Genomic DNA, 27,789 nt, shown 5'->3' on the forward strand with positions numbered 1-27,789 from the left:
AATTTCCCTTTAGAGTGGTTTTAATTTTGTTTCTGATAGGGTCCTAGGGTTTACTGCCACACCCATCCTGCATCTGTTTTTCTTTGAATTACTCTCCTTGCAGTTTCTGATTCATACAGGGCCTTACAGGTTAGTGACAACCTGGCCATCACAACGCTGGGAAGGAGAGGCCTACTTTTCAGAGGTGTTGATGTTTTCTGTACCTGAAGGTTTTCAAGAGATATCAATCTTCCTCACCACCGCCCTTGGCCCTCTTAATGGACTAAGCAGTTCCTCATGAAATTTCTGTGGGATATCTGTACCAACTTCTCAATATTGTTCCATCCTGAGTCTATAAATTCCTGGCCTCAAGGTAATGTTAGATTTCTAGCTCCAGCCCCTATTTACATAAGGCCTATACTAAGGAACGGAACCCACAGACATCAGTCCGCTCTTCTTTCTCTGGATTTAATTTCTCTGTTACTTTCTGAAACACGCAGGTGTTCCTTTCTTTCTTTTAATCTCAGCTATGTCCTTTTAACTTTTTCAAAATTGACCCAGAATTTACGTGTGTCTCCAGTAAGAGTACATTAAATTGAGCTTAGTCTGTTATTCTACTGGCATATTTGAGATCCAGATAATTTGCTACTTAACTGGATTCAATGACCTGTATATTTCAGGCATCTAACACTTACCATGTTCCAAATTTCCCTCCTTATAGTTAGTAATTTTCTTGGGAATCTGGATGAGATTAAATGGAATAAAGTTAGTGAGTGGCCCAGGAATGCCTGAAAGTTTGTTTGTCAGAGTGGCCAGGGAAAGTTAAGCAAGGAAGAAAAGCAAATGAAAAACAGAATCCCATTATTATGGCTGAGTTTACTCCCAGGATTCCATGCAGAGCTCTCTGTAGAGCTGGGTTGGGTTATAATTTATGCCAGAGCTCTACGTGGGGCTGACACCATCTCATGCCAAGCTCTCAGTTCTGGGCTAACGTCATCTCTGGTCCACTCTGTGGAGTGGAAACTTTGGAGGAATGGCCAATGTGTTCCGCGGTGTAGGAAGAGGGAACTTGTGAATGTGACTTTCTAAATTGTGGAGGAACTAACCACTGTAAATGTGCCTTGAACTATGTTGTTTAATTTGACCAGTCAGATCAATGACTTTCCCCTTGAATGAAATGCTGCTACGTATATGAGCAGAAAAACAAAACTGGTATAAGGAATAGATAGCTAGTGGGAAGCTTCCGCATAGCACAGGGAGATGCGCTCGGTGCTTTGTGACCACCTAGAGGGGTGGGATAGGGAGGGTGGGAGGGAGGGAGATGCAAGAGGGAGGAGATATGGGGACATATGTATAACTGATTTACTTTGTTATAAAGCAGAAACTAACACACAATTGTAAAGCAATTATACTCCAATAAAGATGTTACCAAAAAAACTGGTATAAGGAGATGGAGAGACTGGGAGTCTTATTTTCCCACCAATTAACTTTGCCTCTGACCATGACCTTCCCTTTGAGTCTCCTAGACCTTGGGGATGATCGCAGCCCCTTGGGTTGGGTGACGGCAACCCCATCTTCACTAGAACCTCTATAGTTAACTTTGATTTTTCCCACTCCGTCTATCCATCCCATGTATGCAGTCAGACATTTGATCATGGACTTTTCCTGACAAAATATGCTTGAATATAACCATTTCTTTTCACTCCCACTGCTACTATTGTCACTGCCTTAACTAGGGCTTTATCTTTAAGTTCTTTATATAAATATATAAATATCTATATATAAATATAATATACAAATAAATAAAATATAATATTAATTCTGATGATTTTAAAGTCTTTTCTTGATAAAGACTTTTCCTGATAAAGATACACAATATGTTATATAAATATTTTTGTATTATCTGTTCTGTTCTTAGAATTTTAGCCATATGATTCTATCTCTTGGTTTGTCTAGAACTTTTTGATTGAATGCAGGCTATTTTATTTGGCTTTTTTTGTTTTTCTCAGTGGAAACGTTGTTTTGCTTCCAAATATTTTATTCTACCTGGAAGTAACAAATCTTCAAATTACAATTTTTTAAATGCTTTCAAATATCAATACTATAGGTGTCACAAAATCTAGAAAAATGACATTTAAAAATTAACTACTGCCAGATGTGTCTCTATAAAACTTTTCCCCCACTCTTTTAGCTATATATTCTTTAACTGCCTCCTCATACGACAGTTTATGTATTTTCGAAATAAAATTTTAAGAAATAAACTTCGTAGTTTTTAGACATAGATTTCTTGTAGCATGGTTGATTAGAATTTGCTTCTAGTTATTAATAGTTTAGAAAAGTTTATTTCAGCTTCACAATTTATTATTGATAATGTCACATTAATTTTCATTGTTAACTTTGAGAAAACCTCTATGGATTACTTCCTCATAAGTATTTACTATTATAAATGCATTACTGATTTCAGTACTGCTATAGGTTTGTGCATTACAGGGATTCTGATAAAATACTCATTCATACCATTCCATTACACACATTGTTGATGGAGTATATTCATTCATTCATTCATTCATTCATTTATTTATTTATTTTTGGCTGTGTTGGGTCTTCGTTGCTGTGCGCAGGCTTTCTCTACTTGCAGGGACTGGGGGCTACTCTTCGTTGCGGTGCACAGGCTTCTCATTGCGGTGGCTTCTCTTGTTGCAGAGCACGGGCGCTAGGCACGGAGGCTTCAGTAGTTGTGGCTCGCAGGCTCAATAGTCGTGGCTCACGGGCTCTAGAGCGCAGGTTCCGTAGTTGTGGCACACCGGCTTAGTTGCTCCGTGACATGTGGGATCTTCCCGGACCAGGACTCGAACCCTTGTCCCCTGCATTGGCAGGTGGCTTCTTAACCACTGCGCCATCAGGGAAGCCCCTGGAGTATATTCTTGACAGAAGAAAATTTCCATTTTGACTAAGCATTGATGAGAACTGAATCTTTGACTTATCTTTCACATGCCTGATGATTGAAATAATTTTCCACAGATTAGCTTCTGGTTTTGTACTTTTCAGTTCTTTTTTTCTTCTTCAAACGCACATGCTTTGAGAGCTGTGAAGTGCAAGACATGGCTATATTGTAAGGTGGGTTTTGTCCTTATGCTTCTGTGTCTTGTGTTAGGTTAAGTCAGTAGAGTAGTCAGTATGAGTACTGGAAGTTATTCCTGTAATGCGATAGTATATAGTCAATTACATATGGCGGTGTCTGAAAATCACATAATAGCCTCACTTAAAACATCTCCTTAGGGCTTCCCTGGTAGCGCAGTGGTTGAGAGTCCACCTGCCGACGCAGGGGACACAGGTTCGTGTCCCGGTCCGGGAAGATCCCACATGCCGCGGAGCGGCTAGGCCCGTGAGCCATGGCCGCTGAGCCTGTGCGTCCAGAGCCTGTGCTCCACAACGGGAGAGGCCACAACAGTGAGAGGCCCGCGTACCACAGAAAAAAGAAAATCTCCTTAGCCAGATTTCAAAAAAGCCTGTGGCCATTCCAATACGATCCAACATAGCGGAATATGATAGAAGGAAAATTGGCAAAGAAAGAGACGCTGGTCTTACCTGATGGAAGTTAAAATATCTCACTTTTGACAATTTTGCAAAAACTTATAATTCCATGAACTAATTTCTAGGGTTCTTCATAGGACCTAAAAAGGAACCCATAGAGTTGTGGAAGAACAATAGAAGCTGCTGTGATGAGAAGCCCAGGCACCGCAACAAAGAGTAGCCCCTGCTCGCCACAACTAGAGAAAGTCTGCACGCAGCATTGAAGACCCAACGCAGCCAAAATAAAAATAAATAAATAAAGATAAATAAATTTAATTTTGAAAAAGTAATACTCAGGTTTGAGGCATGAGAAGTATGATGAGGAGAAATTAGCTAATCCTTTCAGAACTTTTAAAATATCAAACTCAGTCTCTAAGATTTTAGCATTATATACAACATTGGTTAGTTATTAGTGGTTTGGGAAGGCCAATTTAAAATTTTCTGATCTTACCGTATTGAAATTCACGGCCCTAATGTTTTCCACATTGACTATATGAATGATGAAGTAAAGTCAATCATGTATTTCCTTTCCAACTGGACAGAAAACAAAATTTTGAAAAGTGTTTGGACTACTGACTTCTGATTTCTTCTAAGGCAAGTGTATAGGTAATTTTTATTCCCTGATTAGGAGAAAAATGGTGGAAGAGGGCAGGGTTAAGAATTAAGATTTCAAGAGCGTGAGAGGTAGATGGCCAACCAGAGTTCCTAAGGTTCGGTGCCTGTAACTGTTGCCGCTGCTTAAGCCTGCCAAAGCAGTGGTACGGCTGCTGCCCTCGTATTTGCTACCTCTAGAAACATTCTTGCCAGTAGTGGCGGCAGCGGGACTCAATTACCCCCTTTTCTCACTCTCTCCAGAAGCTCCAGATGGCGTCTTCTGTGGGCAACGTGGCCGACAGCACAGAACCAACGAAACGTATGCTTTCCTTCCAAGGGTTAGCTGAGTTGGCACATCGAGAATATCAATCAGGTGATTTTGAGGCAGCTGAGAGGCACTGCATGCAGCTGTGGAGACAAGAGCCAGACAATACTGGAGTACTTTTATTACTTTCATCTCTACACTTCCAGTGTCGAAGGCTGGACAGATCTGCCCACTTTAGTACTCTGGCAATTAAACAGAACGCTCTTCTGGCAGAAGCCTATTCGAATTTGGGGAATGTGTACAAGGAAAGAGGGCAGTTGCAGGAAGCAATTGAGCATTACCGGCATGCATTGCATCTCAAACCAGATTTCATCGATGGTTATATTAACCTGGCAGCCGCTTTGGTAGCAGCAGGCGACATGGAAGGGGCAGTACAAGCTTACGTCTCTGCTCTTCAGTGCAATCCTGATTTGTACTGTGTTCGCAGTGACCTGGGGAACCTGCTCAAGGCCCTGGGTCGCTTGGAAGGAGCCAAGGCATGTTATTTGAAAGCAATGGAGACGCAACCGAACTTTGCAGTAGCTTGGAGTAATCTTGGCTGTGTTTTCAATGCACAAGGGGAGATTTGGCTTGCAATTCATCACTTTGAAAAGGCTGTCACGCTTGACCCCAATTTTCTGGATGCTTAATATCAATTTAGGAAATGTCTTGAAAGAGGCACGGATTTTTGACAGAGCTGTGGCAGCTTACCTTTGTGCCCTAAGCTTGAGCCCAAATCATGCAGTGGTACATGCCAACCTGGCTTGTGTATACTATGAGCAAGGCCTGATAGATCTGGCAATAGACACCTACAGGCGAGCTATTGAATTGCAACCACATTTCCCTGATGCTTACTGCTACCTAGCCAAGGCTCTGGAAGAGAAGGGCAGTGTTGCCGAAGCAGAAGAGTGTTATAATACAGCTCTGCGGCTGTGTCCCACCCATGCAGACTCTCTGAATGACCTAGCCAATATCAAAGGAGACCAGGGAAACTTTGAAGAGGCAGTTCGCTTGTATTGTAAAGCATTAGAAGTCTTCGCAGACTTTGCTGTTGCCCATTCAAATTTAGCAAGTGTATTGCAGCAGCAGGGAAAACTGCAGGAAGCTCTGATACATTATAAGGAGGCTGTTCGAATCAGTCCTACCTTTGCTGATGCCTACTGTAACATGGGAGACATTCTAAAGGAGATGCAGGATGTTCAGGGAGGCTTGCAGTGTTATACTCGTGCCATTCAGATTAACCCTGCACTTGCGGATGCCCACAGCAATCTGGCTTCCATTCACAAGTATTCAGGGAATATTCCAGAAGCAATTGCTTCTTATCGCACTGCTCTGAAGCTTGAACCTGATTTTCCTGACGCTTATTGTGATTTGGCTCATTGCCTGCAGATTGTCTGTGATTGGACAGACTATGATGAGCGAATGAAGAAGTTGGTCAGCATTGTGGCTGACCAGCTGGAGAGGAATCGGTTGCCTTCTGTGCAGCCTCATCATAGTATGCTCTATCCTCTTTCTCATGGCTTCAGGAAGGCTATTGCTGAGAGCCATGGGAACCTCTGCTTGGATGAGATCGGTGTCCTTCATAAACCACCGTACGAACATCCAAAAGACTTGAAGCTCAGTGATGGTCGACTGCGTGTAGGATACATGAGTTCTGACTTTGGGAATCATCCTACTTCTCATCTTATGCAGTCTATTCCAGGCATGCACAATCCTGATAAATTTGAGGTATTCTGTTATGCCCTGAGCCCAGATGATGGCACAAACTTCCGAGCGAAGGTGATGGCAGAAGCCCATCATTTCATTGATCTTTCTCAGATTCCATGCAATGGGAAAGCAGCTGATCGCATCCATCAAGATGGTATACACATCCTTGTAAATATGAATGGTTATACCAGGGGTGCTCGAAATGAACTCTTTGCTCTCAGGCCAGCTCCTATTCAGGCAATGTGGCTGGGCTACCCTGGGACCAGTGGCGTGCTTTTCATGGATTATATCATCACTGATCAGGAAACTTCACCTGCTGAAGTTGCTGAGCAGTATTCTGAGAAACTGGCTTATATGCCCCATACTTTCTTTATTGGCGATCATGCTAATATGTTCCCTCACCTGAAGAAGAAGGCAGTCATCGATTTTCAGTCCAAAGGGCACATTTATGACAATCGGATTGTGCTGAATGGCATCGACCTCAAAGCATTTCTTGATAGTCTCCCAGATGTGCAGATTGTCAAGATGAAATGTCCTGATGGAGGAGACAACGCAGACAGCAGTAATACGGCTCTTAATATGCCTGTCATTCCTATGAATACTATTGCAGAGGCAGTTATTGAAATGATTAACAGAGGACAAATTCAGATAACAATTAATGGATTCAGTCTTAGCAATGGACTGGCAACTACCCAGATCAACATTAAGGCTGCCACTGGAGAGGAGGTTCCCCGTACCATTATTGTAACCACACGTTCTCAGTACGGGTTACCGGAAGATGCCATTGTGTACTGTAACTTCAATCAGTTATATAAAATTGACCCATCTACTTTGCAGATGTGGGCAAATATTCTGAAGCGTGTTCCCAATAGTGTACTGTGGCTGTTGCGTTTTCCAGCAGTAGGAGAACCTAATATTCAACAGTATGCACAAAATATGGGCCTTCCCCAGAACCGTATCATTTTTTCACCTGTTGCTCCTAAAAAGGAACATGTTCGGAGAGGGCAGCTGGCTGATGTCTGCTTGGACACTCCACTCTGTAATGGACACACCACAGGGATGGATGTCCTTTGGTCAGGGACACCCGTGGTGACTATGCCAGGAGAGACTCTTGCTTCCCGAGTTGCAGCTTCCCAGCTCACTTGTTTAGGCTGTCTTGAGCTTATTGCTCAAAATAGACAAGAATATGAAGACATAGCTGTGAAACTGGGAACTGATCTAGAATACCTGAAGAAACTTCGTGGCAAAGTCTGGAAGCAGAGAACATCTAGCCCTCTGTTCAACACCAAACAATACACGATGGACCTAGAGAGGCTCTATCTACAGATGTGGGTGCATTACGCAGCTGGCAACAAACCTGATCACATGATTAAGCCTGTTGAAGTCACTGAGTCGGCCTAAATAATGACTGTGTGCACAGGAGAATTACCCTGTACCTGAGCCTCAACCTTCTGGGGGAAAGGGAACTACTTTTTCCTTATCTGTACAATACCATGCTGCAGATGGGTGACAGACAATGATAAGAAATAGCACAGCCAGACTTGCTTCCTACATGATCATGATCATGATAGGGAGAGACACAAGAGATGGGAAACTGCTGTTCCACAAGGAGTCTCCATAGAATTTTGCAGCAGCCAGGTGTCTGGAAGGTCTGGAAGGTAAGTGTGGAAGGTCTGATCTCCCTTGGTCTTCCATGGGATGGATGGTTAGTGTGGAAGGGAGATAGAGATTGCCCAGCCGTTTTGTGATTATCATGGATTGATTGAGTCTTCTGAATTAATATTTTTCTTTATATTTTGGGTATTGGAGCTTTTAAAAATGTTTGGTTTCAGGTATTTTTATTCATGTGAAGTGTGTATGATTCTCTTGAGATAAGCTTTTAAGCTAAAATATTCCTTGTTTTAGTTTCTGAACTCTACAGATAAATGGGGACTTTGCTAGTGTAGTCTTTTTATAGGTTTTGTAAACCACTTGAGCTTATATCAGTCATTTTAGTGTCTGACATAATGTTCGGAACTATCAGTGCTTTGTTGGTTTATAGATGATGGCTTAAATTCTTTTCCTGGTCCGTTTCGTTCTTCCCTTCCCCCTACTTTAAAAATTCTCCTGTAACTTGGCTAACAAAAAAACAAGTCTGATTCAAAACCTCCCAGAGTGTTTCTCTTAACCGCATCATCTGGTGCCAAATGAAGATTCTTAGGAGTGATTATTAATTCTGAAGGGCACAGTTGTGGTACTGTCACTGATGATAATAATAATGGATTTTTGGCCTAGAGTTTTGACCTATTTCACCAGTGTTTTACCGTTGACTGCCCCTCTATGCTGCTTCCAAAAGTGATAGTGTGTGTTAAGATTTTTACTTTCATTTCTAATGTTTGTTTGTTTGTTTTAGTGAGTCCTGTTCTTCCTTTTTCTTTCAGCAGAAATGAAATCCCAGGTAAGTATAAGTATTCAAATATTTGATCAGTAAGTCACAGTTATCTCCAGTACATTAAATAACTTTCATCAAAAAACATGTTATAGGTAAAAAGCTCTGAAGGACCAGCTATGTATATGATAATTATGTTTCAGACCTTCTAGGGTATTATATGTAATAACTTGTCTTCTGGACGTGGTCTTGAAGTCTTTATGGATTCAGTCTCAGTAGTAGCGAACTGCACTGCTACTTGGTTTGGAGTACAAATTAGACTTTAGCCCTCCTGGAGGTTGAGTTTTTGGTATTGAAAACCATAGGAATGAAATTATTGTATTTCAACAAAGGATCGAGGGCTTGAGGCTTAAACAAGGCAACATACGTGTGGGAAGCAGTCAGCCTTGAGGGCAGGTAAGGACATGCCAGGCATGGGGCCGCTGCTCGAAGGGACTGTCCCTACTTGTTCCCCTCCTTGTTCCATTCCATGGGAGATAAATCACCAGGGCCCAGAGATCAGAAAGAATGTAAAATGAGACAAGCAAAGCTGTCTCCCCCCTGCACATGCAGGTTATTTTTGATGCTTCTGGGTTTATGGGTTTCCTCCCAGGGAAGTTTATCTTGAGCCGAGACAGTCTGTAGATAATGTAAACCACCATCTGGCAACCTTCCGATTTCTAGTCTAGATAATCTGCAACTGTAGCATAATAAAATTTGCCTTGCAACCATCAGTTGTCTTGGTCCTTCTGACCCCATCCATCGGTGCTACTTCAGTTCCTTACCCCTTCCCTTCTGACCCTGGGCGGTGAGATGCTCTTTCTCTGGCTGGTCCTCGGCAAGTGGCACTCGAACAGGGACCTGAAGCGTGAAGGCAATTAAAAGAAAAAGAAAGTGCAGGTAAGAGAACCCTTATGCAAAATATGTGTGGCCACCAGTAAAAGTGAAACTAATAGAGCCATGAGGCAATAGTCAGAAGTAAAATAAGATGAGGCAAAAGGCCTCAAAGTAGTGTGAATTATTTGCTCAGGTTTTACTTTCGATGCTTAAAGCTCGGGGTAATAAAGTTTCTACCTCACAGTTGACTGAATTTTTACAGCATATCCATGGTGTATCTCCCTGGTTTCCTGATGGCGGCTCTGGTGACATAGAAATCTGGCAGAAAGTTTGAGAAGATTTAAAAAATTATTATGAGTCTCGAGGGCCTACTCATACTCCTGTTGTTACATATAGTTTGTGGAATGTGATAAAAATATGTTTAGATGCTTCTCATGATAGTGTTGATTTGAATGTAAAGTCAGAAAAACATAAGCCTCTGACAGAAGGAGAGACTGTATTAACTACTGTGTCGCCACTTCCTAAACCGAAAGAGCTAATTAATTTCAATAGTTTAGATGAAGAGGAACATTTTGACTTAACAGATGAGGCTTGTAAACATAAAAGGAGAACTATCCTGAGGATGGTTTTTTAATGGCTGTGATAGATAAGTCAGTGAAAAAGCTGCAGGTTAATAAGGACTGTCTTCCTCAAAAATCTACGTCTGTAAAAATGCTGAGTCCCTTGCAGCGCGCTGTACAAGGAGCCATAAAACGAGGAGAAGATCCTATTTTCTGTTGTCCCGTCATAGAAAGACCTGATCCTAATAATCCTCAACAAGCTACTAGGGAGCATCAGGCTCTCCCTTTGAAAGTTTTGAAAGATTGAAAATCTGCCTGTGCTCAATATGGGCCCACTGCTCCCTTTACTGCTGCTATGGTTGACAGGAGAAGCTCTTCCCCCCGCTGATTGGAAGTCTATTGCACGAGCTTGTTTAAATGGTGGAGATTATTTAATATGGAAGTTTGATTTTTATGAACGGGCTGCTGAACAAGCAGAAAAGAATGCTGCCCATAATATTCCAGTTGATTATCATATGCTGATTGGGGAAGGACAATATCTTTCTTTACAAGATCAATTAACTTATCCCTTTGTTGCTTATCCTCAAATAAATCATTTGGCATTACAAGCCTGGAGGAAATGTCCTTCTACACACAAAACTGAAGATCTTTCAAAACTTAGACAGGGACCTGATGAACCATACGCTGATTTTGTAGATAGGTTGTCACAGGCGGTGGGGAGACTCATTGTGGACGGACTCACTGGTACAATTGTAGTTAAGCAACTTGCTTTTGAAAATGCTAATAATGAGTGTCAGGCTGCGATTCGACCTTGGAGAAAACGGGGAACATTGGAGGCTTATATTCGCCTTTGTGCAGGCATTGGGCCTACTTATATACAGGGTGCTGCTGTGGCTGCAGCATTAACTAAAGTGGGGTTTAAAAACAATCAAAAGAAAACAAAGACTTGTTTTAAATGCGGAAAGGGCAGGTCCTTTTGCTAGAGAATGTAGATCTTTTAATTCTAACCCTAGTCCTTCCTTCCCTACTCAGAAACCTCCAGATGGTCAGAAAATCCCTGGTTTATGCCCTACATGCAATAGGGGAAAACATTGGGCACAAGATTGTTGCTCAGTGGCCCACAAGGATGGGCCACCACTGTCGGGGAACTCCTCCCGGGGCCTTCCCCGGCCCCAACAAATAATAAGGGCAATGTCTGTGTATCCTCCTCAAATTATCAATCAGACATTAACCAAAAACAAAAACATACAATATCCTCGCTCTCCAGAGCAACACCAGGAAGCGCAGGACTGGAGCTCAGTACCTCCGCCCGATATGTATTAACTCCTGAAATGGGTCCTCAGGCCCTCTCTACGGGCATCTGTGGACCTTTACCCAAGGGTTTGATGGGACTATTATTGGGAAGAAGTAGTGTCGCCGTGAAAGGTTTAACTGTTATGCCAGGAGTCATAGATTCTGACTACGAAGGAGAAATAAAAGTCATGGCACAAACTATTAAAAATATAATAACTATTTCTCCTGGTGATAAAATTGCACAATTGCTACTTTTGCCCTTTGTACCTCATGGACAAATTTTACAACATCAAAAGAGAGAAACAAAGGCTTTTGGATCGTCTAATGCTGCCTACTGGATTCAGAAGATAGGGAAAGAACGTCCAGAAATGAAATGAACCATTAATGGAAAGGTTTTTTCAGGTTTGTTAGACACTGGAGCTGATGTCTCTGTTATGACGCAGGTACACTGGCCTAAACGTTGGCCCATTAGTCCTACTATTACAGAACTTCACGGAATAGGACAAAGTTCTTCTCCTATGCAAAGTAGTCAGTTTTTTTTTATGGCAAGATAGTGAGGGCCATTCAGGATATTTCCAGCCTCATGTTTTGCCTGGGCTGCCTTTAAACCTCTGGGGCCGAGATACATTAAAAGAAATGGGAGTATTACTTTATAGTCCAAACTCTCAAGTCTCTAATATGATGTTGGATCAAGGATTTCTTCCCACAAAAGGGCTGGGAACAAATCAACAAGGAACTGTCAGTCCTATTGATGTGAAAATAAAAAATGATAGACAAGGTTTGGGTTTTTCTTAGGCGCCTTGGATTCTCCACTCACTGCTGATCCAATTACTTGGCTGACTGATGACCCTGTATGGGTGGACCAATGGCCCCTCACAAAGGAGAAATGAGAAGCTGCAGAACAATTAGTACTGGAACAATTAGGGCATTTAGAAATTTCCAGTAGTCCTTGGAATACTCCTATTTTTATTATCAAGAAAAAATCTGGAAAATATAGGTTATTACAGGATCTAAGAGCTGTTAATAAAACTATGCTAATAATGGGAGCTCTTCAACCAGGCCTACCCTCTCCAACAGCCATACCACACAGTAATCATCTTTTAGTTATAGATTTAAAAGATTGTTTTTTCACTATTCCTTTGTTTCCTGAAGATAGAAAACATTTTGCTTTTAGCTTGCCTTCCTTAAATTTTAAGGAACCCATGAGGAGATTTCAATGGAAAGTATTGCCTCAGGGCATGGCAAATAGTCCTACATTATGCCAAAAATATGTGGCTCAGGCCTTGACTCCTGTGAGAAAAAGGTTTCCATCGTTATATCTCATACATTATATGGATGATATACTTTTAGCCACTGATAATATTTCTTTATTAGAGACTGCTTTTCAATTTTTACAACAGTCCTTACAATCATTTGGCTTGGTCATTGCCTCAAAAAAAATTCAAAGACAATCTCCATTTTTTATATTTGGGAAAATATATTGATAACACTACTATTAGGCTTCAAAAACTGCAAATTCGAGTTGATAATTTAAAAACATGAAATGCTTTTCAAAAATTACTTGGAGATATTAATTGGCTAAGGCCTTCCTTAAAACTTACTACTGCTCAATTACAGCCTTTGTTTGATATTCTTAAAGGTGATTCAGATCCTTCTTCTTCACGCTCTATGACTCCAGAAGGATTTCAAGCTTTACAAATAGTCAGTAGATCTATCAGTTCTACACAATTAACTAGAATTCATACTCACCTTCCAATTTTCTTAATAATTTGTCCAACTCCTCATGTGACTACTGCCGTCTTATGGCAAACTGTTGGAATTATTGAATAGATTCATATGAAAACTACACCCTCTAAAGTTATTAACCCTTATTATGAACTTATTAGTAATTTAATAATGCAAGGTAGAACTAGATGCTTACAACCTATAAGTATAGAACCTTCTCAAATTATTATCCCTTATTCAGTTAGTCAACAAAATTGGCTTTTTCAACATAGTAATGAATGGGGTCTTGCTCTTGCAGGATTTTCAGGTACCTTGGAACGCCATTACCCTGCTGATAAATTGATCCAATTCAGCAAACTTAACTCATATCTTTCCTTCTATAATTAGGCAACAGCCTGTTCCTCATGTACCTTTGGTTTTTACGGACGGTTCTTCTTCAGGAGTGGCTACTGTAATCATTGACCACAGAACAGACCTCGTTAAAGAAACTTCCTTGACTTCAGCTCAACGTGTTGAACTGTATGCTGTCATTATGTCTTTTAAACATTTGCCTTCTATATCTTTTAATTTGTTTTCTGATAGTAAATATCTTATTAGCTTGTGATTTCTTCTGGAGACTGCGACCATAGGACATACTAATGACCCTGAATTATCATCCTCTTTTTGTTTGCTTCAACAGCTTATTCGTTCCCATGATGGTCCTGTTGCAGGTCTGTATATCCGTGCTCATTCTAACTTGCCTGGTCCATTGACTAAACTTAATGCGACTGCAGATGTTTTAACTCGATCTAAACGTGATCTTTATCCTGTACATTTTCCTCCCAAGAATAGAGTTGAAGTTACTCCTCCTCCTCAATCTCTTTTCCCTAAAGCAGGACAGGTCCCAATTTACCGTACTCCTCCTTTCCGTTCGTCATGCTGTCAAGAATGGCTAATGTACTGCATTCATTATCTTCATACTCTTGATACTCATGGTCCATGTCCTGGACACCCTCATATTATGGTAAGTTATGATCAAACTGCTTCACAAGCAGCACAGCCGTTGCACGCTTTACACCGTCAGTCGGCGGCTACATTACACACACAATTTTCCCTTACTGGTGAAGCCGCCCCACAAATTGTTAAGCAATGCCCACAATGCTTACCTCACCTTCCTGTTCCACATTATGTTGTTAATCCTCGTGGATTATTACCTAGACATGTATGGCAAATGGATGTTACTCGTATCCCGTCTTTTGGGAAATTACAGTTTGTTCATGTCACTATCGATACTTACTCTGGTTTCCTCTGTGCTACAGCACAGACCGGAGAAGCTACTAAACATGTTATCACTCATTTATTACACTGTTTTGCTTTCATGAACCTTCCCAAAATTATTAAAACAGATAATGGGCCCGCTGCTTTTGCAACATTTTGTAATTCATTACAAAATTACCCATATTACAGGCATTCCATATAACCCTCAAGGACAGCGTATTATAGAACGTGCAAATAAATCTTTAAAGCTAACTATTGAAAAAATAAAAAGGGGGGAATTGTATAGAACAACGCCACATAACCTTATAAATCATGCTCTGTTTATTTTAAATGTTCTCACTGTTGACAAATTTGGCTGCTCTGCAGGGGGAAGGTTGGTGGCTGAGCCAAGATTGGCCTCTCAATCTCCGGAGGTCCTCTGGAAAGATCCGTTAACCAGCACTTGGCGTGGTCCTGATCCTGTGTTGATTTGGGGACGTGGTCACGTGTGTATCTTTCCCAGATCAGTGCCTGGACCTTGCTGGCTTCCTGAGCGCTTAGTCAAGCAAATAGATGGCTCGCCACAGCTCACCTAGTTCAGAAGATGAAGAAGCTCTGCACCTCTCCTGAAAATTTGACAGTGTTGATTCAGAAAAAGAAGAAGAAGAGGAGAGCACTTGCCAGGACGACTCAAAGGAGTGATGTTCCAACTTGGGGACAAATTAAACAACTGGTTTCATGAGCTCAAGAGTCAGTGAAACAACAGAATAATCCTGTTACACCTGTAACTTTATTTTTGGTTATGTTGGCAACCATTTCATGTGTTCCCTCTGTTAATGCAGCAACTTACTGGGCCTATGTACCTTATCCTCCACTATTACAACCCATATCTTGGTCTGAAGCAGAGTTTCCTGTATTTTACAATGATAAGTGTTTATGGGCCTCTTATTGGGAATATAAAAGAAATCAATATGTCTGTAAATTATACTAACTGGTTTAGTACCCATCCTGTCTGTCTTAGCCCATTGAATCTGGAAACTGGATGTGTAAAGGCTATTAGTTATGAGCATACAGATGTTTATGAGGGAACGGATCAATCAATTAGTTTGTCAGGCTCTCCAGGCATCCTTCGTTTTACAGGAACCAACATTACTCTTACATGCCCGGCTACCAGCCGACGAGAGGATCTTAAGGATACCATCATTTGGTATAAAATGGGCAAGCTATTAATATTAGAGGTCAAATCTCATACGCCTCACCACTTAGGGATTCCGCTATTACTATAGCCAAGGTTACAGGTGAAGATTCAGGAAATTATTTCTGTATGAAGCGTTTACTTGGAGGACAAGGGATACTTATAGCTGGACGTAAGGTTACTATGCTTAACAGAAAATCAAAAAATCAATTGCCTCCCCTTACGACCGTTAACTTTCCTGGATCCAATTTTGAACATTGCAATGCATCTTGGAATAATAACCAAATATGGTGTACTATAGATTATACCAAGGTGTCAATTCTTATCTCTTCTTTTCCCATCATAGATAGGTTTATCACATTTCAAAAGAACTGGGATATATGGAAACTAGCTCTAACTTATTCCAATACACCTGTTATAACTTGTGTTGCTCCTCCATATACACGTTTGTGTGGTTCTATTAACATTGGTAATTCTTCCAAAGGAGGATATAATATTAGCTGTGTTAATTGTATTTTTAGCAGTTGTATGTTCCCTTCTGCAGGAACGCAATCTGCGCTTATACTAAAGCAACCCATGTATGTTATGGTGCCTGTACATCTGAGAGAACCTTGGTATGAAGATACTGGAGTACAGGCATGGGTGGAAGTCTCTAAAGCCTTGCAGAGGAGACGCTTTCTTGGGTGGCTAATAGTAAGTTTACTTGCGTCGGCTGCTCTGTCTGCTACTGTGGCTACTGCCGGTCTTGCTCTTTCACAGAGTATTAATCATGCTCACTTTGCTAATCAGTTATCTCAACATACCAGTCTTGCTTTATCTTTACAAAGTCACATATATTTACGGATTAATAACAAGTTAGATGAATTTAAAAACGCAATTTTGGGGATTGGAGATCAGATGGCAGCATTAAAATTGAGGATGCGTTTAGCTTGTCATGCAAAGTATACATGGATGTGTGTTACTCCTTAAAAGTACAGTGACTGTATTTGGGAATGGGAAAAAGTAAAAATGCATCTGCTGAGTGTTTGGTCAGATAATAATATTAGTCTTGATCTTAAGAAATTAAATGCTGAAATTCAGGATATACAAAATACACATCTTGATGATGTTTCGCCAGAAGATGTAATTCAAACTTTACTGGATCATTTAAAGTGGTTAAACCCTCAGTCTTGGATTACTGGAAGGTTGTCAGGATTTATTACCCTGGCCATAATTTGCCTATTATTGATAATAATCTTCTCATGTCTGTTTCGTATCCTCATGCAACAGTACACTACTCTCGGCACTAAACTTCATGGAATTATTTTGCAGCAAAAGTTAAAAAATAAAAAAGACCTGTGGGAAGCAGTCAGCCTTGAGAGCAGGTAAGGACATGCCAGGCATGCCGCCGCTGCTCGAAGGGACTGTCCCTACTTGTTCCCCTCCTTGTTCCATTCCATGGGAGACAAATCACCAGGGCCCAGAGATCAGAAAGAATGTAAAATGAGACAAGCAAAGCTGTCTTCCCCCTGCACATGCAGGTTATTTTTGATGCTTCTGGGTTTATGGGTTTCCTCCCAGGGAAGTTAACCTTGAGCCGAGACAGTCTGTAGGTAATGTAAACCACCATCTGGCAACCTTCCTTTTTCTAGTCTAGATAATCTGCAACTGTAGCGCAATAAAATTTGCCTTGCAACCATCAGTTGTCTTGGTCCTTCTGACCCCATTCGTCGGTGCTACTTCAGTTCCTTACCCCTTCCCTTCTGACCCTGGGCGGTGAAATCCTCTTTCTCCGGCTGGTCCGCGGCACACATGAATATATGTTTTTGTCTTGCTGTACTGCACCTGTGCTGTCTAGTAACAGATATTTTGTCTGCTAGTAGTGTTCTAGATTATGTCTTTCCAAAGCGCTGAGGCAGTGCACCTATTCTGTAGTTGCAGCTGATGCCTGAATGTAGCCTAGCTGACAAATTATTGATTAATAAGAACTTGAATTTCTCAAAGATTTGTACTGTTAACGAAAATCTGAGCAAGGAGTCTCAAATGTAATTCTTAGCCAGAATTACATGTTAATGAACCATTTAACAGTGTGAATCAAGGAACATCAGTGTAAGGATTTCTTTTAATTTAGTTTTTACCTGCTTGAAATATCAGTTAAAGTTTGCCAGCTTGGTTGCAGATGAACGGACGTTGGAAGTTCACCAAACTACTTAATGTGGGATAGGATAATAGACTTCCAGCGCCCTCAAGGCTGTGACCTTGCAGCCATTTTACATAGCACATCCTCCTCCTATAGGGATGAACCTTTCCCTGGCCCGAAAAGTAGCAGCTCTGTTGAAGCTTTGCTTATTGTAACAGGATTTTGTTTCCAGGTTACATGTCTGTGGAAGACTTAATTCTGAATAGAGATATAGATATTACTGGAAACTAATTGTTTTTTCTATTATACTCTGATTTATCAAAAAAGTAAAACATTTAAACTGTGCTACAGAAATTCAGAAGTTGTCTTGCAATCTTTAAACAATAAATGAATGAGTTGCCCTTAAAAAAAAAAAAAGGATTAAGCAGTTAAGCTGTTGGTCCCACATCAGACAAATTTTCCTATACCTTCTGTCAATATTGTTAACAGAGACTGTTATTTTATTAATCCTTATGATCCCGTGATTCTTTCTTTCATGTTTCAGGGCACAGCAGGTGAGAGAGTGGATTTGTTAAGCTGGGTGGGTTTATCCTTCTTTTATGCGTTCATTCAATTTTATGTTCATTTACTTATTGTACACACATGGCAATAGAAGCTGCTAAAGCAATCATTGCTATTCTGCAAAACAACAAGGCACAGAAGCAGATGTCTTATTTCTGAGATTTCTCCCCCCAGGATTATTATGATTAAAGATCCTTTCCCCCCACTCCCTGGAGAGGACAAGGGGCTGCTCGCTGGAGGTTTTTTAATGACTTGGGGAAAGGCTCAAATATCCCCCCATTATGGTAATCCACCCCAGGGGCAAACCACACAAGAATATTATGAATTTATTTTATTGTTCTATCCTTGCAAAGGTAATACTCAGCTCATTAGAATATGAAAACTATACTGTCAAATTTCAGAATTACATGGATGAAGAAAATCACCAGTGGCATCATATCACGTGTGTTATAGCTGTATTTACTATATTGACTATATTAACTATGTTGTGTTAACAATATATTGTATAACTATATATTGAAAAGGCAAAATGCTGTAACTTATTTCAGAAAAAGTAATTATGTTGGCAAACCCCAAATTGTGCACTGTAGACAGGTCCTAGGAAAAGAAGATTTAATTCATAGTGGACAAGAGGTTAGCTTCTGTTTTCAGCCATGTGCTATTTCAAGAATTAAACGTCATGAATAATACAGGATATAAGAGGAATAGTCTAAAGACGGAAAAGCACATTTTGATTAGGAAAGAGAATTTAAGGCTTAAGTCTTTTTTTTTTAAGGAAAACTGCCTTATTACTATGAGATAAGAAAATTGTTTCCTTCTTTTCTTCCTTGCTTTCTTCTTTTTCTTTTTTTTAACCTTTTTAATTTTGGATATTTGACCTCTAAGCTGAGATGACTGAAAATGCCTCCTCTGGGCATCAACATTTTTGAAAGACTTTTTCCCCCTCCCTAAGGGCTATTTGTCTCTTGGAGGCATTGCCTACATTACTCACCAAGAGGCAAGCATTTGTCCTTGCACTAAATGCTGACATCTCCTGATAAGAGGGAAGCTGCAAAGTAGAAGAATTGAAGGTCAATATGTTGATAGTGGTCTCAAGAGCATTGACGTACATTTGTGTATTGGGGAAGGGGAGAGAAGCTTGAGAGTGGGCCAGTGGGGAGGGGTAAATATTTTGTGATGCTGTCTACCTATGGGCTTATAAAGTTTACAGCTGCATTAGGAGGACAAGCATTACCATTAGCATGAAAAGTAGGGCAGACCTCAGTTGCAAAAGCTTCTAGCCATACACATAGGGCAATACGTAAATGATACACCTTATTGCATTCACCCATTCACCCTCCCCTGTTCATGCTAATTGGAAATTTCAATCCATTTCAGAGAAGTAACACAACTATCGATCATTTTCCCTGGCACGAATCTTCCTAGAGCTCACGCACTAGCCCATGTGTCTTAGATTTAATATCTGATCACTAGCTGGATTGAAGCCAAGAGGTGGTTCCCAAAGTTGCTGCACATTAGAATCACCTGGGGAACTCTGAGACCTCCCTGTGCCCAGGCTCCTCCCTAGACCTACTGAATCAAAATCTCTGGGGCTGGGACCCAGACACCAATGTTTTTCTTAAAAGCTCTTTAGGTCATTCAAGTGAGCAGCAAAGCTTGAGAAGCAGCCCAATAACGGGAACAAACTTATTTCACACAGATAAAGTGGGGCAATTCATGTGTTAAAAGAACATGAATATATGTCCATGCCTCTCTCACGCTTTGTCACAGTTTACCCTTCCCCCTCCCCATATCCTCAAGTCCGTTCTCTAGTAAGTCTGTGTCTTTATTCCTGTTTTACCCCTAGGTTCTTCATGACATTTTTTTTTTCTTAAATCCATATATATGTGTTAGCATACGGTATTTGTCTCTCTCTTTCTGACTGACTTCTACACTGTTGGTGGGGATGTAAATTGGTGCAACCACTATGGAAAACACTATGACAGTTCCTCAAAAAGCTAAAAATAGAGCTACCATATGATCCAGCAATCTTACTCCTGGGCAAATATCTGGACAAAACTATAATTCGAAAACATACATGCACCCCTATGTTCACAGCAGCACTATTTATAATAGCCAAGACATGCAAACAACCTAAATGTCCACTCACAGATGAATGGATAAAGAAGATGTGATATATATAAAATGGAATACTACTCAGCTATAAAAAAGAATGAAATAATGCCATTTGCAGCAACATGGCTGGACCTAGAGACTATTATACTAAATGAAGTAAGTGAGAAGGAGAAAGACAAATACCATAAGGTACCACTTATATGTGGAATCTAGAATATGATACAAATGAACTTATCCATGACACAGAAACAGACTCACAGACATAGCACACAAACTTGTGGTTCCCGAGGGGAAGGGGGAGGTGGGGGAGTGATGGATTGGGAGTTTGGGATTAGCAGAGGTAACCTATTATATATATGGTGGATAAACAACAAGGTCCTACTGTATAGTACAGGGAACTATAGTCAATGTCCTGTAATTAACCATAATGGAAAAGAATATGAAAAATTATATATATGTATAACTGAATCACTTTGTTGTACAGCATAAACTAACACAACATTGTATATCAACTATACTTCAGTAAAATAAATTTTTTAAAAAAGAAAAAAACATGAATATATATATATATATATACTTATAGATAGATATATATATATATTTCTTTTTTTCCTCTTTATTCTGTTTGTGTTTCAAATAGGCTTTTTTTTTTCCTTCTGCAAAAAGCGTTATTGTTTCCATTTGGTCCAAGGCTTGGGAGAGGGCTCCAGGGCGGTTACAAAGCTGCCTAGTAGCTGCAGAGCAGGGCTTCAGGCAGAAGCTCTGATGCCAGAGGGGCTCCTCAGAGGCGGCTGGACTTCAGAGACTCCTGTTTGTGCTCGAGGGTGAGCCTTTCAAAGAGATACTCGCCCAGCACAGCCTGCGGACCAGCCAGCCTGCGGAGGTTGGTCAGGTGGTCGCCCATCTTCTTGATGAGTTTCACCTGCTCCTCCAGGAAGCGGCTCTCCAGGAAGTCACAGAGGTGGGAGTCTGCGCGGGCGGAAGCCAGGGCGCGCAGATGTGATAGTGCCTGGTGCAGGCTCTTCTCCCTAAGAATGGCGGCTTCCACAGCGTCCTGGGTTTTACCCCACTCATCTTGAGAAGGCTTCCGCGCATCCTGGAAGAGGGCGCGGCCACAGCACTGGTTTTGCATTTTCAAGAGACGCTGGGCGCCCTCACACTTCTCCTCAGCCAGTTGGCGAAAAATGTGGCCCACACTGTCCAGAGTCCCATTGTTGCTGTCGAAATAGAAGCTCAGAGAGAGGTAAGTGTCCCCAGATGCATGTTGAACAGGCGGTGGACGGCGGCCTCCACCTCGATGGAATAATTCTGACGAACCTGGGAACTCGTGGTTGATCAGTGATAAGGAGCTAAGCTCAAAAAACGGTGTTGGCCTGTCCTGGAGGCTGAGGATAGCTGAGTGGCTGATTCCAAAGGTTGCGACAGGAAGAAAGGTTGGAGGGTGGTCGGGGGCTGGAGCAAGGAGCGTCCCTGGGTCTGTTCATTCCAAACACTGTTGAAGCAAAAGACAGAACTGCAGGACTGCCGAGCGCACTGCCTCAAATAGGCTTTGATATAAATGAACAAGAAGTCCAAGCAAGGACAAAACTTACCCTTCCCCCCACCAAAATAGCTGGCGATACTAGAATCTAGACCTGGGAAGGGATTCTTCCATTACTTTCTGAACATTCCAAGCCACTAGAGCAGTGGTTCTCAAAGTATGGTCACCTTGTAACCAAGCAGTACCCTATGGGGTCTTCCTAGGACAGACCCATCCCCCATATCCTCTGCTGTAGTTCCTCTCTGAAGTACTCAGATAATAGTATCTCAGGCATATTTCTTGAGTTTTCAGATGCTAAAAACCACCACCCAATGGAAGAAATTAACTCCTTGATGATCATGAGCACGTAGCCCCCAGACCTTCTGGCACCTAAGGATGGATAATGTTACCTGCCCTGTGGCCTCAACATCAACCAATCAGAGGATTGTGCACGAGCTGATCACATTCCCTGGGACGTCCCTCCCTCACCTGGCCTTTAAAAATGCTTTGCTGAAATCCTTTGGAGATTTCAGGGTGTTTTGGAACTCGGGCCACCCCTCTCCTTGCTCGATCCTGCAATAAACCTTTCTCTGCTCCAGACTCCAGCCTTTAGGTTTGTTTGGCCCTCACTGTGCTTCAGACAGACGAACCTGCATTCGGTAACAACCTGACCAGTTTTACCAGCGTCCCCTGATAATGTCTCAGATATTCAAGTTTTAGGGCCCTGTCCCAGCCCTATGGAATCAGCAACTCTGGTGGGGCTCAGTGATCTCTGTTATAACAGGCCCTCCAGATGATTTTTATTCACCTTAAAGTTTGAAAATATCTGCATTGTCAGCTGGCCAAAGCGTCCACCAGCAGGTGAAGGGGATTGGTGCCTGGAAAAGATAGGGACCAGCCAAGGCAAGTACAGCAGCATTTGCCGTGGTAGTAATGGAGAATGCCTTTTCTCCACTGGTTGGCACAGACTAGGATCTGGGAGCAGTGGCAGGGTTATTTAGGATGCTTTACATTTCAATGTAGAGGGACCGCTGTCCTGGTTTGCCAGGGACTTCCCCTGTGTGAGCACTTAAAATCTCATCCTGGCAAACCCCTTAGCCCTGGGTTTGAAAAACGTAGGGAATAACATGAAATTTAGGGGAAACATGATCTAGGTTTTGGGCAAGTCACAAGTGCTAATTAAAGCTAAGCAAGTATGGACAACACTAGCGTTCTTTAGCCCTTTGCGGGGAGGTAAATCTGATTGGGTGAAAGGACTTATTGTTAAGAGATCTTTGTAGAAACATCCCCTTCTTCTTAGTCCGCTGGTTCTCAGTTCTGGCTAGACATTGGCATCGTCTGAGGAGATTTAAAATGATTTTATTGGTCTACGATGACCAACCGTCAGTGTGAGGGTTTTTAAAAAGTGCTTCAGATGATTCTAATGCACAACCAAATTTAGGTGCCACTGCTTAAGCTTTTGAACCGCTGCTGCATATTTGCACCTCATCTTCCTATGAGAATATCCAACTGTAGTTGAGGTTTGTTTTTTTTTCTTTTTCTAACTGTCTTATTATAAGATTTACTGTCTTAAATAAGGTTGAATGTACAGAAAATCTTGCTAGTCCATCTGGTATAGCTGGATACTTAGAATAATATAGTTAAGATATATACCATTTAAGTATTGTGACTGGCCTTTTTTTGAAATTAACATATGCATTGAATTAGTATGTTCTCTTTTGAAGTTGTTATGTTGGGGAGCTATACCTCTAATCTGCCATTACTAAATATCTGGACACCTCTTATTAGGAATTGCTTTTAGAAATCTTTAGGGATTAAAACCAAGATTGCTGTATTATTTGTACTGGAACCACAAAAACCTCACAGAGTTCCCCCGCTGTACCTTCTACCCCCATCTCTAACCCTTGGCAACTTCTAATCTGTTCTCCATCTCCACGGTTTTGTTATTTTAAGAAAAATATGTAAACATAATCATGAATTACTTAATCTTCGGAGATCGGCTTTTCAAAATTTTTCCCTCGGCATCATTCCCTTGAAGTTCATTTCAATTTTTGCATATATTAATAATTTGTTCCAGAAACTTCCGGGAAGATGGCAGAAGAGTAAGACGCGGAGATCACCTTCCTCCCCACAGATACACCAGAAATACATCTACGCGTGGAACAACTCCTACGGAGCACCAACTGAACGCTGGCAGAAGACCTCAGACCTCCCAAAAGGCAAGGAACCCCCCACGTACCTGGTTAGGGCAAAAGAAAAAACTAAACAGAGACAAGAGGATAGGGACGGGTCCTGCACCAGCGGGAGAGAGCTGTGAAGGAGGAAAAGTGTCCACACACTAGGAGCCCCTTCGCGGGCGGAGACTTCGGGTGGCGGAGTGGGGGAGCTTGGGAGCCTCGGAGGAGAGCACAGCAACAGGGGTGCGGAGGGCAAAGCGGAGAGATTCCAGCGCAGAGGATCGGGCCGAACGGCACTCACCAGCCGAGAGGATTGTCTGCTCACCCGCCGGGGCGGGCGGGGCTGGGAGCTGAGGCTCCGGCTTCTGTCGGAGCGCCGGGAGAGGACTGGGGTTGGCGGCGTGAGCACAGCCTGCAGGGCGTTGGTGCGCCACGGCTAGCCGGGAGGGAGTCCGAGGAGGGGTCTGGACCTGCCGAATAGGCAAGAGACTTTTTCTTCCCTCTTTGTTTCCTGGTGCGCGAGGAGAGGGGATTAAGAACGCTGCTTGGGAGAGCTCCAGGGACGGGCGCGAGCCGCCGCTAAAAGTGCGGAGCCCAGAGACGGACATGAGACGCTAGGGCCGCTGCTGCTGCCACCAGGAGGCCTGTGTGCGAACACAGGTCACTGTCCACACCCCCTTCCGGCGAGCCTGTGCAGCCCGCCACTGCCAGGGTCCCGGGATCCAGGGACAACTCCCCCGGGAGAACGCACAACGTCACGCCGGCCTCTGCCGCCGCAGGACCGCCCCACACTCCGTGACCCTCCCTACCCCCCCGGCCTGAGTGAGCCAGAGCCTCCGAATCAGCGGCTCCTTTAACCCCGTCCTGTCTGAGCAAAGAACAGACGCCCTCCGGCGACCTACACGCACAGGCGGGGCCAAATCCAAAGCTGAGCCCCTGGGAGCTGTGAGAACAAAGAAGAGAAAGGGAAATCTCTCCCAGCAGCCTCAGAAGCAGCGGATTAAAGCTCCACAATCAACTTGATGTACCCTGCATCTGTGGAATACATGAATAGACAACGAATCATCCCAAATTAAGGAGCCCTGTGGATGAAAGGCTCTTGGTGCTGCAGCCAGGAGTCAGTGCTGTGCCTCTGAGGTGGGAGAGCCAACTTCAGGACACTGGTCCACAAGAGGCCTCCCAGCTGCACATAATGTCAAACAGCGAAAATCTCCCAGAGATCTCCATCTCAACGCCAGCACCCAGCTTCACTCAACGACCAGCAAGCTACAGTGCTGGACATCCTATGCCAAACAACTAGCAAGACAGGAACACAACCCCACCCATTAGCAGAGAGGCTGCCCAAAATCATAATAAGTCTACAGACACCCCAAAACACACCACCAGACGTGGACCTGCCCACCAGAAAGACAAGATCCAGCCTCATCCACCAGAACACAGGCACTAGTACCCTCCACCAGGAAGCCTACACAACCCACTGAACCAACCTTAGCCACTGGGGACAGACACAAAAAATAACAGGAACTACGAACCTTCAGCCTGCAAAAAGGAGACCCCAAACACAGTAAGATAAGCAAAATGAAAAGACAGAAAAACACACAGCAGATGAAGGAGCAAGATAAAAACCCACGAGACCTAACAAATGAAGAGGAAATAGGCAGTCTACCTGAAAAAGAATAAAGAATAATGATAGTAAAGATGATCCAAAATCTTGGAAATAGAATAGACAAAATGCAAGAATCAGTTAACAAGGACCTAGAAGAACTAAAGATGAAACAAACAATGATGAACACAATAAATGAAATGAAAAATACTCTAGATGGGATCAATAGCAGAATAACTGAGGCAGAAGAACGGATAAGTGACCTGGAAGATAAAATAGTGGAAATAACTACTGCAGAGCAGAATAAAGAAAAAAGAATGAAAAGAACTGAGGACAGTCTCAGAGACCTCTGGGACAACATTAAACGCACCAACATTCGAATTATAGGGGTTCCAGAAGAAGAAGAGAAAAAGAAAGGGACTGAGAAAATATTTGAAGAGATTATAGTTGAAAACTTCCCTAATATGGGAAAGGAAATAGTTAATCAAGTCCAGGAAGCACAGAGAGTCCCATACAGGATAAATCCAAGGAGAAATATGCCAAGACACATATTAATCAAACTGTCAAAAATTAAATACAAAGAAAACATATTAAAAGCAGCAAGGGAAAAACAACAAATAACACACAAGGGAATCCCCATAAGGTTAACAGCTGATCTTTCAGCAGAAACTCTGCAAGCCAGAAGGGAGTGGCAGGACATATTGAAAGTGTTGAAGGAGAAAAACCTGCAACCAAGATTACTCTACCCAGCAAGGATCTCATTCAGATTTGATGGAGAAATTAAAACCTTTACAGACAAGCAAAAGCTGAGAGAGTTCAGCACCACCAAACCAGCTCTACAACAACTGCTAAAGGAACTTCTCTAGGCAAGAAACACAAAAGAAGGAAAAGACCTACAATAACGAACCCAAAACAATTAAGAAAATGGGAATGGGAACACACATATCGATAATTACCTTAAATGTAAATGGACTAAATGCTCCCACCAAAAGACACAGATTGGCTGAATGGATACAAAAACAAGACGCATATATTTGCTGTCTACAAGAGACCCACTTCAGACCTAGAGACACATACAGACTGAAAGTAAGGGGATGGAAAAAGGTATTTCATGCAAATGGAAACCAAAAGAAAGCTGGAGTAGCAATTCTCATATCAGACAAAATAGACTTTAAAACAAAGACTATTAGAAGAGACAAAGAAGGACACTACATAACGATCAAGGGATCGATCCAAGAAGAAGATATAACAATTGTAAATATTTATGCACCCAACATAGGAGCACCTCAATACATAAGGCAAATACTGACAGCCATAAAAGCGGAAATCGACAGTAACACATTCATAGTAGGGGACTTTAACACCCCACTTTCACCCATGGACAGATCATCCAAAATGAAAATAAATAAGGAAACACAAGCTTTAAATGATACATTAAACGAGATGGACTTAATTGATATTTATAGGGCATTCCATCCAAAAACAACAGAATACACATTTTTCTCAAGTGCTCGTGGAACATTCTCCAGGATAGATCATATCTTGGGTCACAAATCAAGCCTTGGTAAATTTAAGAAAATTGAAATTGTATCAAGTATCTTTTCCAACCACAACGCTATGAGACTCGATATCAATTACAGGAAAAGATCTGTAAAAAAATATAAACACATGGAGGCTAAACAATACACTACTTAATAACGAAGTGATCACTGAAGAAATCAAAGAGGAACTCAAAAAATACCTAGAGACAAATGACAATGGAGACACGACGACTCAAAATCTATGGGATGCAGCAAAAGCAGTTCTAAGAGGGAAGTTTATAGCAATACAATCCTACCTTAAGAAACAGGAAACATCTTGAATAAATAACCTAACCTTGCACCTAAAGCAATTAGAGAAAGAAGAACAAAAAACCCCCAAAGTTAGCAGAAGGAAAGAAATCATAAAAATCAGATCAGAAATAAATGAAAAAGAAATGAAGGAAACGATAGCAAAGATCAATAAAACTAAAAGCTGGTTCTTTGAAAGGATAAACAAAATTGATAAGCCATTAGCCAGACTTACCAAGAAAAAAAGGGAGAAGACTCAAATCAATAGAATTAGAAATGAAAAAGGAGAAGTAACAACTGACACTGCAGAAATACAAAAGATCATGAGAGATTACTACAAGCAACTCTATGCCAATAAAATGGACAACCTGGAAGAAATGGACAAATTCTTAGAAAGGCACAACCTGCCAAGACTGAATCAGGAAGAAATAGAAAATATGAACAGACCAATCACAA

At 41.8% G+C, this 27,789-nt stretch overlaps 1 long non-coding RNA gene and 3 pseudogenes across 3 annotated transcripts in view; 2 read left to right on the top strand and 2 right to left on the bottom strand.

The window, feature by feature from the left end:
- Window positions 1-4,536, bottom strand: part of LOC125963859 (uncharacterized) — an 83,780-nt gene extending 79,244 nt beyond the window's left edge. The window contains exon 1 of one of the 3 annotated variants that reach the window (XR_007476280.1): window positions 4,386-4,536. This is a non-coding gene — a long non-coding RNA (uncharacterized LOC125963859). The remainder of the gene's footprint in view (window positions 1-4,385) is intronic. The other 2 variants (XR_007476281.1, XR_007476279.1) reach the window with 2 other exon arrangements.
- LOC125963833 (UDP-N-acetylglucosamine--peptide N-acetylglucosaminyltransferase 110 kDa subunit-like) overlaps window positions 1-17,091 on the top strand; it is a 179,860-nt pseudogene extending 162,769 nt beyond the window's left edge.
- Window positions 4,417-27,789, top strand: part of LOC125963844 (UDP-N-acetylglucosamine--peptide N-acetylglucosaminyltransferase 110 kDa subunit-like) — a 232,997-nt pseudogene continuing 209,624 nt past the window's right edge.
- On the bottom strand, window positions 18,641-21,540 carry LOC125963953 (ferritin light chain-like; annotated as a pseudogene).

The sequence above is a fragment of the Orcinus orca genome, chromosome 3 (genome assembly GCF_937001465.1).
Source record: "Orcinus orca chromosome 3, mOrcOrc1.1, whole genome shotgun sequence".
Lineage (NCBI taxonomy): Eukaryota > Metazoa > Chordata > Mammalia > Artiodactyla > Delphinidae > Orcinus > Orcinus orca.